This window comes from Stegastes partitus, unplaced genomic scaffold, assembly GCF_000690725.1.
Source record: "Stegastes partitus isolate 25-593 unplaced genomic scaffold, Stegastes_partitus-1.0.2 Scaffold612, whole genome shotgun sequence".
In the NCBI taxonomy this organism is placed as follows: domain Eukaryota; kingdom Metazoa; phylum Chordata; class Actinopteri; family Pomacentridae; genus Stegastes; species Stegastes partitus.
In genome coordinates this window covers 422838-432511 of record NW_007578343.1, presented here as the reverse complement: position 1 = coordinate 432511, position 9674 = coordinate 422838, and the positions used below count along the sequence as shown (strand labels likewise).

General features: G+C 43.7%; 1 long non-coding RNA gene across 1 annotated transcript; it reads left to right on the top strand.

The window, feature by feature from the left end:
- Positions 1-912, top strand: LOC103362878 (uncharacterized). The gene is made up of 2 exons (XR_520483.1): positions 1-68; positions 150-912. It is a non-coding gene; the product is annotated as an uncharacterized LOC103362878 (long non-coding RNA).
- The last annotated feature ends 8762 nt before the right edge of the window (positions 913-9674 follow it).

Genomic DNA, 9674 nt, shown 5'->3' with positions numbered 1-9674 from the left:
TACTTTTTTTTTTTTTTTTTTTAAACTGCATCAGTGACACGAAGACGCGCACACGTGTCCTGCAACACATCCTGAGAGTCTGCATTTTTTTTTTTTTTTTTTTAAACTGCATCAGTGACACGAAGACGCGCACACGTGTCCTGCAACACATCCTGAGAGTCTGCAGGCGTGGCTGCGAGCTTCTGCATCTCAGAGGTTTGCCCGTTTTGTATTCATGTATACATATACAGTATATATATATATATATGTGTGTGTGAGCGTGTGTGTGTTGTCTCTGGTGTGTGGGGATTTGGGAAAGAGCAGAGTAAATGTTTCTGGATAGAAGACTACAGACCAGCAGACAGCAGGAAAAGAGAGTCGAGGAGTTTGAGGAGAGGAGAGGGGTGAGGGAGGTGAGGCCGAGGGAGATGGGGAGGAAGAAGTGGAGGAGGGCGTCTGAGCGGAGAGGGAGGGATGGAGAGATAAACCGCGAGGCTTCACCTCAGGATCTTGATTTAAAAAAAAAAAAAGAAAAAGAAAGATAGAGTCTTGCGTCCCCTTCCCGCTCTCCTCTGTTCTCAAGTTTAGCCAGTTTTTATACACATAATGACACAACTGTTGACATTCCTCCAGGTTTTCAGCAGGGTCCCTACACAGGAAAAATCCACCCTCTGCTGCTTAAACTGCTATCCGACGCTGAAATACACTTTTTTGTCTTAAATTGGCCACTTTCCCATCAGCTTCTAGATATTTTTTGACACTGCAATGGATTAAATTTCAGCCTAAATGCAAACGCTGCCACATGTAGTGATGAACCCACAGGAATTCTTTTCACCAGTTCAGTTTGACTTTTTTTTTTTAGCATCCTTAAGCTCATTACCTTCTTTTAAGCCTTTTGTTTAGCTGCTAAAAAGCTAAATGTTTCCCCGAAGAGAGCAAAAGGAACTGGCAGGAGCTCAAATAGGATGACAATGTGTTCTCTGTGTCTGCTGGATGTGCTAATACTTTTGTTTTCTCAACTTTCTCAGGTGATAATATGCCACTGTTGTGTTAACAACTTGCCGTGCCCCTCCCATGCGGCCAAAGGAAAGCAATTAGTACAGCGTTAAGGTAAATATGAGTGATTTCAACCCCTGCATTGCTTTGTTGAAGTCGCTCAGGGAGGATTTTTCCTTTCACATTTTTGACTGAATTCAAAAATCTCAACAATCAGACCGTTTCTCATGCATGAAATATCAAACACCACAAGCATCTGGACAGAATCTGTAGTTGAAAAGACAGCAAAGCTTTCTTCATTGATTCCAACAGTGAAAAATGAGACTTTTTAAGGAGAAGTTTTGAATAATCTGAAGATATATTTGGTTTATAGTCACACTGAAAGTTTTGGATCAACCCTGAACCAATGACAGATCAAATGCTTGCCGGGTTATCGCGTCTTTCTTGTTTGTTTTTTTTTCCCTTTGTTCACTTTAAGCCAATTCCCAGATCTGTGTAGGAACCCTGTTTGAATCAGCACCAGCCTTCACCCTTCACTAGTAACCCTCAGCCAACTGGACCGGCCCCCCCACCCCCATCTCTCCCACCTGGAGGGGAGGCGGGTCAAAGGCCCTCGTCATGTTTACAGTAAACAACAAATGTCATACAGAGAGAAGAGAAAACAAACATACAAAATAAAAAATAAGGGAATAATAGTACAAAAAGGTAAAAACAACAAAAATAAGGAACTTACCAAATTAAAAAAAAAAAAACAACTCACATTACATCTACAATTCCCCCCCTCCCCCTCCCCCCCAGCATCAACACATGTCCCACTTCTGACGCCAACAACATCCAAACCACAGATAGGAGTGACACAGCGAGTGTGCTCGGAAAGGTGCAGAGGGCTTTGGCTCTCCGTGACAGCTGAGCGCTCGCCCAAAGGTGCTTCTTTTTTTTGTTTTGTTTTTTTTAAAGACTATTCCACTCTCCGCTTGTCACTTTGGTTCCTATCTGTGGATCAGCAGCCGGGACGGAGACCAGGAGCGAAAAACAAGACGGACCGACTCCTGGATGGAGGAGCGGAAGCACAAAGACGGCTGCAGCGCTCTTTTCTTTTGGAAGTCACGTCAGCAACTTTCAATCTACTGACAGCTTTATTTGGCATCGCGGCCCACGAGTCGTGGACGTTTTGGTGGATTTGCGTCTTGTGTCGGATTTGTTAGAATGAGCAGCAGAAGCCTCCGGCGGCCTGCTGTTAAGGTGCTCAGAGGAATACAGTGATCGAGACTCTTTGATTACAATCATAGCTTCTGTAGGATCACTGCTTCTCGGGATCCCGCCGCCTGGTGGCGGTGGCGCCTACTGCAGCTGCCGAGCCCCCCCGTCTCTGAGCCGCAGTAGCCGCCTCCGACCACCAGGTGACGTCTAAAGAGAAAAAAAAAAACAACAACATTCAAGCAGCAGTAGCTTATTCTTTGTGGAAAAGCTGGTCCGAGAACCAGGTCAAGTAAACTTACTTTGGGTCGATTTGTAATGTAAGTTTAGGCAAGCTTGGCGAAGAAGTGTGTTTGAATTGTCAAACGACAACGAACGGAGAGCAAGATTTTATCCATGAACTGATTCTTTTAAAAACAGACATTCAGACTTGTAGCCTTAAAATGAAGTGAGCCTGGCAGCGTTTTGTGCGCCTCGACTGTCCGTCCATGTTTCAGTCGGCTCCTGGTCCCGTCCCGGCAACAGCTGCAGTACAGTAAAAACCAAACATCTGGTCCAGCATTAAAACCCCCGCCTCAACCCACAGCACCTCAATCATACAACAATGCAAAAATATGTGGTTCTCTTTCTCTAAACTATTTTACAGCTAACCATGTCTCCACGTTCTCTTTTTTGTAATTTTTATTTTTTACACAACTTGGCAACTCTACGTACAGGTGTTAATGTCGACTTATTAGTAGCATCTCCTTTAAAATAACTTTCAAGAACTACAGTACGCTAACTTAAATGTAGGAAACATAAACACGATAACAGGAAATTAAACTTTCATCGCTTTGAGAAAAAAAAATAATAAAGAAAAACGTCTGCTCTGGCCCCACTTAACCTTTAGTCAGAAAACTGTGCTCAGTCATAGCTGCCCTACAAAGGGGCAAAAACTGCAACCTGTGATGACTTCTGAAAGGTCACAGGTAAGTTTTATATCTCATAAAAAAAAGATATTCTGTGATATACAGCCCATGGTGCTGAGATATTCAAGGCTTACTCTATAATACAGTTTTTTGCTCTTTGTAGGTCAGAGGAGTGTTCAAAACTTCTTTATGAAAATCATTTTCTCCTTTCTTCTCTCGGTAGCGCTCGGCCACCGGCTTGTAACGTTTCCTCCAAATCAAAGAGGAAATAAAACGGACACAGACAGATATGAAAGAAAATATCGCTTTTCGCTGTGCTCGTTGGAAGTACACCAAATTCATATTAAAAACCCTGGTTCTGAAACCCAGTTCAAACCCCCCCCCGCGACCCAAGGCGCCACGTGATCGGGCCGAGCCCAATCCGACAGCCGCCGCTCAGACAGAGAGCTCTCCTCAACCCTCCAATCACGACTCCCACATTCTTGTCATTTAAAAATCTCGCACAGTGACAAAAATTAGTTTTCAAAATTAGAAAATGTTCAACTTCCGTTTTGTTTTCCTGTCGGCTGCTGCCACGGCGGCTCCAAACCTGTGGTCTCCTGTGACGTGAATATAAAGTGTGACAAAACTTCTCTCTGCTACATGAAATTACACATATTATTGCTTTTTTTAATGGAATTTTGTTGTCATTTTAACCAGGGTTTCAACTACTATTTTCCTTCTTGACTACTCTGCCTCTGTTGAGGAAGCGTTTGGTGTGAAACCACAGCTTCTCGAGCCCTTCACATTGCTCGTCTTGTCCAACCAACACCCAATGAGATTCAATTTAGCATCACAGACGACTGAGAAAACAAGCAAATATTTACATTTGGAACCACAGGAGGAGCAAATCTAACAGTGTCGATCAACTTATCAATCAATTAATGGATCATGTGAGCTCTAGGTCTAAGTCTTTATTAAAATTAGATTTATATTAAGTAAGGCATCATAATAGGAAAAGGTTGGGAGCCGCTGTACTATCCAACTAGATGGTACATCCACGCCACCCTGTGATTATCAGGGTCCTGCTCAGTCGAAAATCCACAGTTTTCCAGACCCCTAATTCTTGACTACGCATGAAGATTTGCCGGGTGTTTAACATAACCCACACTGACAACAGCTGGGCAAACTGACAGCCAGCGAGGCCAAATCGCCTCTACAGTTGCAGCAAAAATGTCTTCACATTATCATATTGCAGTGCTTAACAAGACAGCGGGGTGGAAAAATTCTGCCAAATGTGTTTCTGGACTTAGAATATGTTGGGTTTTTTTTTTCCTTCTTCCACTCTTCAACGTAATTAGTGCAAAATTCAACTTTGTGGAATAAAGATTATAGCTCGTTCTTCTTGTTTTTCAGACGATTCCTAGCTCGACTTTTGAAAGCTGTATTCTTTATCTGGATCCCCGTCAGCGTCCGCTAAGTGGCTGCTTGTCTTGCTGGAGTCGTTTTGAGGGATTTAGACAAATCTACCGTTTATTCATTCAGCCCCTAACCCCACCCTTCTGCAAAATGCCACGCTACATAAACAAACAAGCACCCAGGTATTTATCTTGGTGGCACAGGGCCAGAGAGAGACAATCACCTCCTCCTCCTCCTCCTCCTCCTCCTCCTCTCTCTGTCATTAGTCTCCTCTCTCTCCTCTCACTCTTGTGTCTTTGTCTGGATTGAGGCTTCGCTCATGTGACGGCAGAATGCCGCAATGCCTCGTCTGTCCTGAGAGATTCTTAACAAACATCTCCTCCTCAGGAAGAACAGCACCACCTCCTCCTCCTCCTCCTCCTCCTCCTCCTCCTCTTCTCCCTACCGCTCAAACTCTAAGATAATTACAATTACATTTTTTAAACCCGTTTGGTCACTTGGTTCAACAGTCTGGTTGATATTCACCTCATGATTGGCTGCGTCTCTCATGTGGAAATTCTGATTGGTCGCCCACAGCAGCCAGGGGAATATAGGGACAGATAGACCTTCCTCATCAATAGTCTGATTATTAAAGGTGCAGTAAACACAAAAAAAAATAAAAAAATCTTACGCCGGACCACAGTGTCCCACAAACACACAAAGCACTGATGCGCCTGGCCACATCTACCAACGCCCAATTATTTTCATATTTGCATTCGAATAGCTCACATGTATGCACACACACACACACACACACGCATACACACACACACACACGCATACACACACACACATGCAGCAACATATTTGGCAGCCCCATCTGTTGTTGTTGTAGACGGCAAACGCTCACCCACACATGCACACACTCTCGCACATGCAAGGGGATATACAGGGGGAGAGTTTGGCAGGGATTTGCATTCTGTGAAGAAAATGGAGTCGAGACAGAAATGAAGCAGCGGTGGATGGAAAATGATGGTTCACGTAATGAAGCAACAAGGGACCAACACTATTTAGCTCCTTCCTGCGTGTGTGTGTGTGTGTGTGTGTGTGTGTGTGTGTGGAAGAGAGGGAGGGTGAGAGACATAAGGGGACAGCAGCGGAGAGCGAGAGAGAGAAATGTATACATGAAGAGGAGGCGAGACAGAAAGAGATGTAAACAAAGAAAACAGAAAACAGAGAAGCGCTCTGAGAGAAGCGAGGACAGAGAGTGAGGGGAAAAGAAGAATCTAAAGATGGAGGGGCGGGAGAGAGAGGAGGGGAGAGTGTCAGAGTCCTGGCTGCAGTTGTGCTGCTGTCCCGTGCAGGAGTACAGGACGTTTAGGAGGCAGCGGCGGGATATTTAGGAAGGCAGTGTGGGAGATTAAAAAAAAAAAAAAAATCTGACAAGGAAGGGCTGCTTTGTCTGAAATCCACTTTACATTTAAATGATTTTTAGGTATATATATTTAAAAAAAACGCTCGTCAGGAACAGGACAGCTGCAGCCTTGACATGCAACATGGCCGCAATACAGCTGCAGCTTTGATATGGCACGCATGTATAGGCTCTGCGCTGTGGGTATGGATGTGTGACTCTGCAGATGTGTGCGCATGTATAAGGCAGAGGAAAAGAAAGGTATGCCTTTCTCTGAGGCAGACAAAAACAAACAGCCACTCATCTCAACCTCTGTGCACATACCACCCACTCTCACACACACACACACACTCTTACACACACACACACACACACACACACATACGTACAGACCTTGCAGAGCTGAGCACCCAAACCACCCACACACAGTGACAGACATGCGCAGTCACCGCATGAAGCCAGACACACACGTATGCAGCACATAGATCGAGACGCAGACCCAGCCTGGCATAGGCATGCGCATTACACACACGCGCGTACACACATACACACACACACGCGAGCGCGAGCACTGTACCACTGTCAAAAGCTCTTTCTAGTGAGGAGGCAGACATTAACATGCCATAAATGGAGATAGAGGGAAGCGAGAGCAGAGGAAAAAAAAAACCAAAAAAAAAAAAAACCCTGCATACATACATTAATATGCGTGCACACACACACACACATTAAAAATACACCCACACACCATGTTCGCCCACAGATGCGAACACACACACACACACACACACACAAAGCCTTTACAAACATCTCCCAAACCCGCCCTGCAACAAACCGCACACACAAATACACACACATACGTACACACTGGTATGCATGCATGCATTCACACCAAATCATCCAAGCGTCCCAGCCACCACCACCACCCCTCCTCCTCCGCCTCCTCCTCCTCCTCCTCACCCCCCTCTTCATTCCTCCCCCCTCTTCATTCCTCCCTCCTCTCTAGGGAGGCTTACACTGTCCTCTCCTTCGCTCTCCATCTATCTCAGATTTTTTTTTTTTTCCGTCCCTCATTTAAGGCAGCGCTTCTCTTTTTGTTTTACACAAAGCACTGGAGTTAAACAATTTATAAAAAGGAAAACAAAAAAAAATGTGCAAACTGTGTCCTATCATCCCCTCCCCTCCCTCCCTCCCTCCCCTCCCTCCCTCCCTCATCCCCATCACCGTCGTCCTTTCCTTCTTTGTGTCTCACACTTTCTCGCCATCTGCCCTCAGGTATTGAACTTGGTCAAGTCTCCATAAATCGTACCATGTGCTCCAGAATAGACGATGGGGCAAGGCAGGAGTTCAAAAACAACAACAACATCAACAAAAACTGTTACCTTGCACCTCCCTATTTCCTCCTCTTGGCCTTTAGGTGCTTGTCTCAGGACAAGGGTTCTTTGACTAATAGCCGTTCTTAAAAGTAATAATAGAAAAACTTGATATACATGTAAATATATATATAAAAAAAAAAACTAATAGTCACGTAAACATCTTTCCTCAAAAGCCAGGTCATAAAAAGCAGACAGTTTTTTCATAACACTGATCTATAAAACTGGTTCAGTTCAAGACGCCTCGGAGGCTGTTTTTTGGTTCTTTTCTGGGGTGTTCCAATACTTAGATTTTGCACAGTAACGTTTCTGCGTTTGAGACCGTTAAACAGCAAACTCTTCTCCTTGTGTGTGAGTGTGTGTGTGTGTGTGGCAGTCTAAACATCATTACGAACCTGGAAATGTGACATTAAACAGTTCAGCTTTCTCAACTTGCCCACTCCTGATGCCACACTGGCAATAAGGTGCTTTAGGTTTCTTTCTCTCTCGTAGGAAAAACACGGGCATGATATCCATCTAAAGTGTTAGCCGTGTTTTTCAGCGTGATAATCTTGAGGCATATGTTTCTGATATGTTTTTTTTTTTTAGAGTGGGAATTGTATAGCCACAGGAATCCAATGTAAGAATATGTTTGGTTCCCCCCAATCCTGGAAGATATGCAAACAGAAAATAGAAGCAAGTGGATTATATCGTTAAAATATTGGCGTAAGCAGCTGTGTGGCCTTTCGAATTAAACGCGCACCATGTTCCCTTATTATAGCGCGCTGAAGCTTCACGACTCGCTCCCTACATCACGTCTAATTTCAAAGTAAGTAACATCAGCTGACAGAGACACTCGTAAAGTCCAGATAGCAGAGGTTTGCCACTAAAGCAGACGTAGAAAGAAAAGATCGACACTAAATCGAAACGTCTTTGAGGCAACAATGACCAATAACTGGCTGGTATGTCGTGAATTTCTAAAGAATTCTTGTTGCAAAGAACAAGTTCACAAACTTTGGTGGGAGGCAATAAACCACCAGCTTTTTGTTGCCTGGATGTAAGTATAACCCAAATCAGCCTCCTTCTTTATCCCCAAGTATAAAAAGGATTTGAAATTAATTAATTAGAACTTGGCATAGATAATGGTGGATACAAGGAGAAATTATTCTTTGTTTTATCCTGCTGTGTCTATTTTTAAAATACAAACCAAGGGGTCGTACAAAGTTTGAGCATTGATCAAATCTGTTTAACATATAAAACCGACTACATAAATTCACAGCCGGCTAACGTCTTGTTGTGTGCTACCGTTAAAAGGCTGTGCTCCAGCTGAAACTAAAACCTGGCGTAAAGAGGATTTTAATATTCATTAGAACCATCACAGTGGTACTGAGGGCCAGAATACCAGTGGCACTAAATCAAAAGCTCACCTAGAACCCCTGTATTCAACCTCAAAGTGAACAAGAGCAAAAAGCCCTCTCCAGGGTTTAGATGATGAGTGTATTCAGCTGTATTGTGAATTCTGAAGGTCAGTTTTTCTGCATTCTTGTTCTTTTTTTTCTTCTGAAAGCTATCATTCAGCCGTGCAAGTATCAAAGGCAAATATGACTGGAGTGACTTTCAGGGTTGTTTCTATGCCAACATTTTTTCTCTGATTTCCATTATTTAGCAGCTTTCTATTTGTAATTTTAAATACCTCACATCAAAGCCAGAAACTTTCAAACCAACGCACAGTCAGTACAGTTAAAGTTTTCTGTCGGATCTACTGCAGCCTCCTTCAGCGCAAAATAAATTCACGCCGATTGCTTACATGTGATGAAGTACAGCCTCTGAGGCACGCTTTAGTGTAATTCCCCTTTAATTCCCACGTTGCTCTGGTGTACTGTAGCTGATGCAGCTGACAGCGCCCAAATGCGTATTAGCGTGTATGTGTGCTCACCGCAGTGATGGGTGAATGAATCGACCAAGCGTGTGTGAAAACACGCTGTCTGGCCTCCCTCTCTCTGCTGCAGCACGCACACATACTGTATGGCCATTCAAACACACACCTACACATACACACAGAGCTGTATTCCTTGCCATGTACCACCGCCTGAATTAGCACCTTTGTCCATGCCAGGAGAGCACAAATCCAGGCAGCCGAGGCTGAGGAAACCTGTGCTGTTAACGGCATGGCAGCGAATATTCTCAGAGAAATCAATTTAAACATGAGCTGAAATGAAAAGAACATCACTGCTACATCCTCACACACACACTCACACACATCTCGTTACTAAGCTCGCAGGCAGAAACTCGCTTTTAGATAATTCTTGACTTTCCTTCAGATTTTTAAAAAAATGGGTGCTAAACAGAGATATAAATTGGATTTCAGCTAGTATTTTTTTCTCCTTTTTTTTTTTTGCATTTTTTAAATAAAACCACCCCTCTTCTCTTTCTGATACGTACAAAAACTTAGTTCGA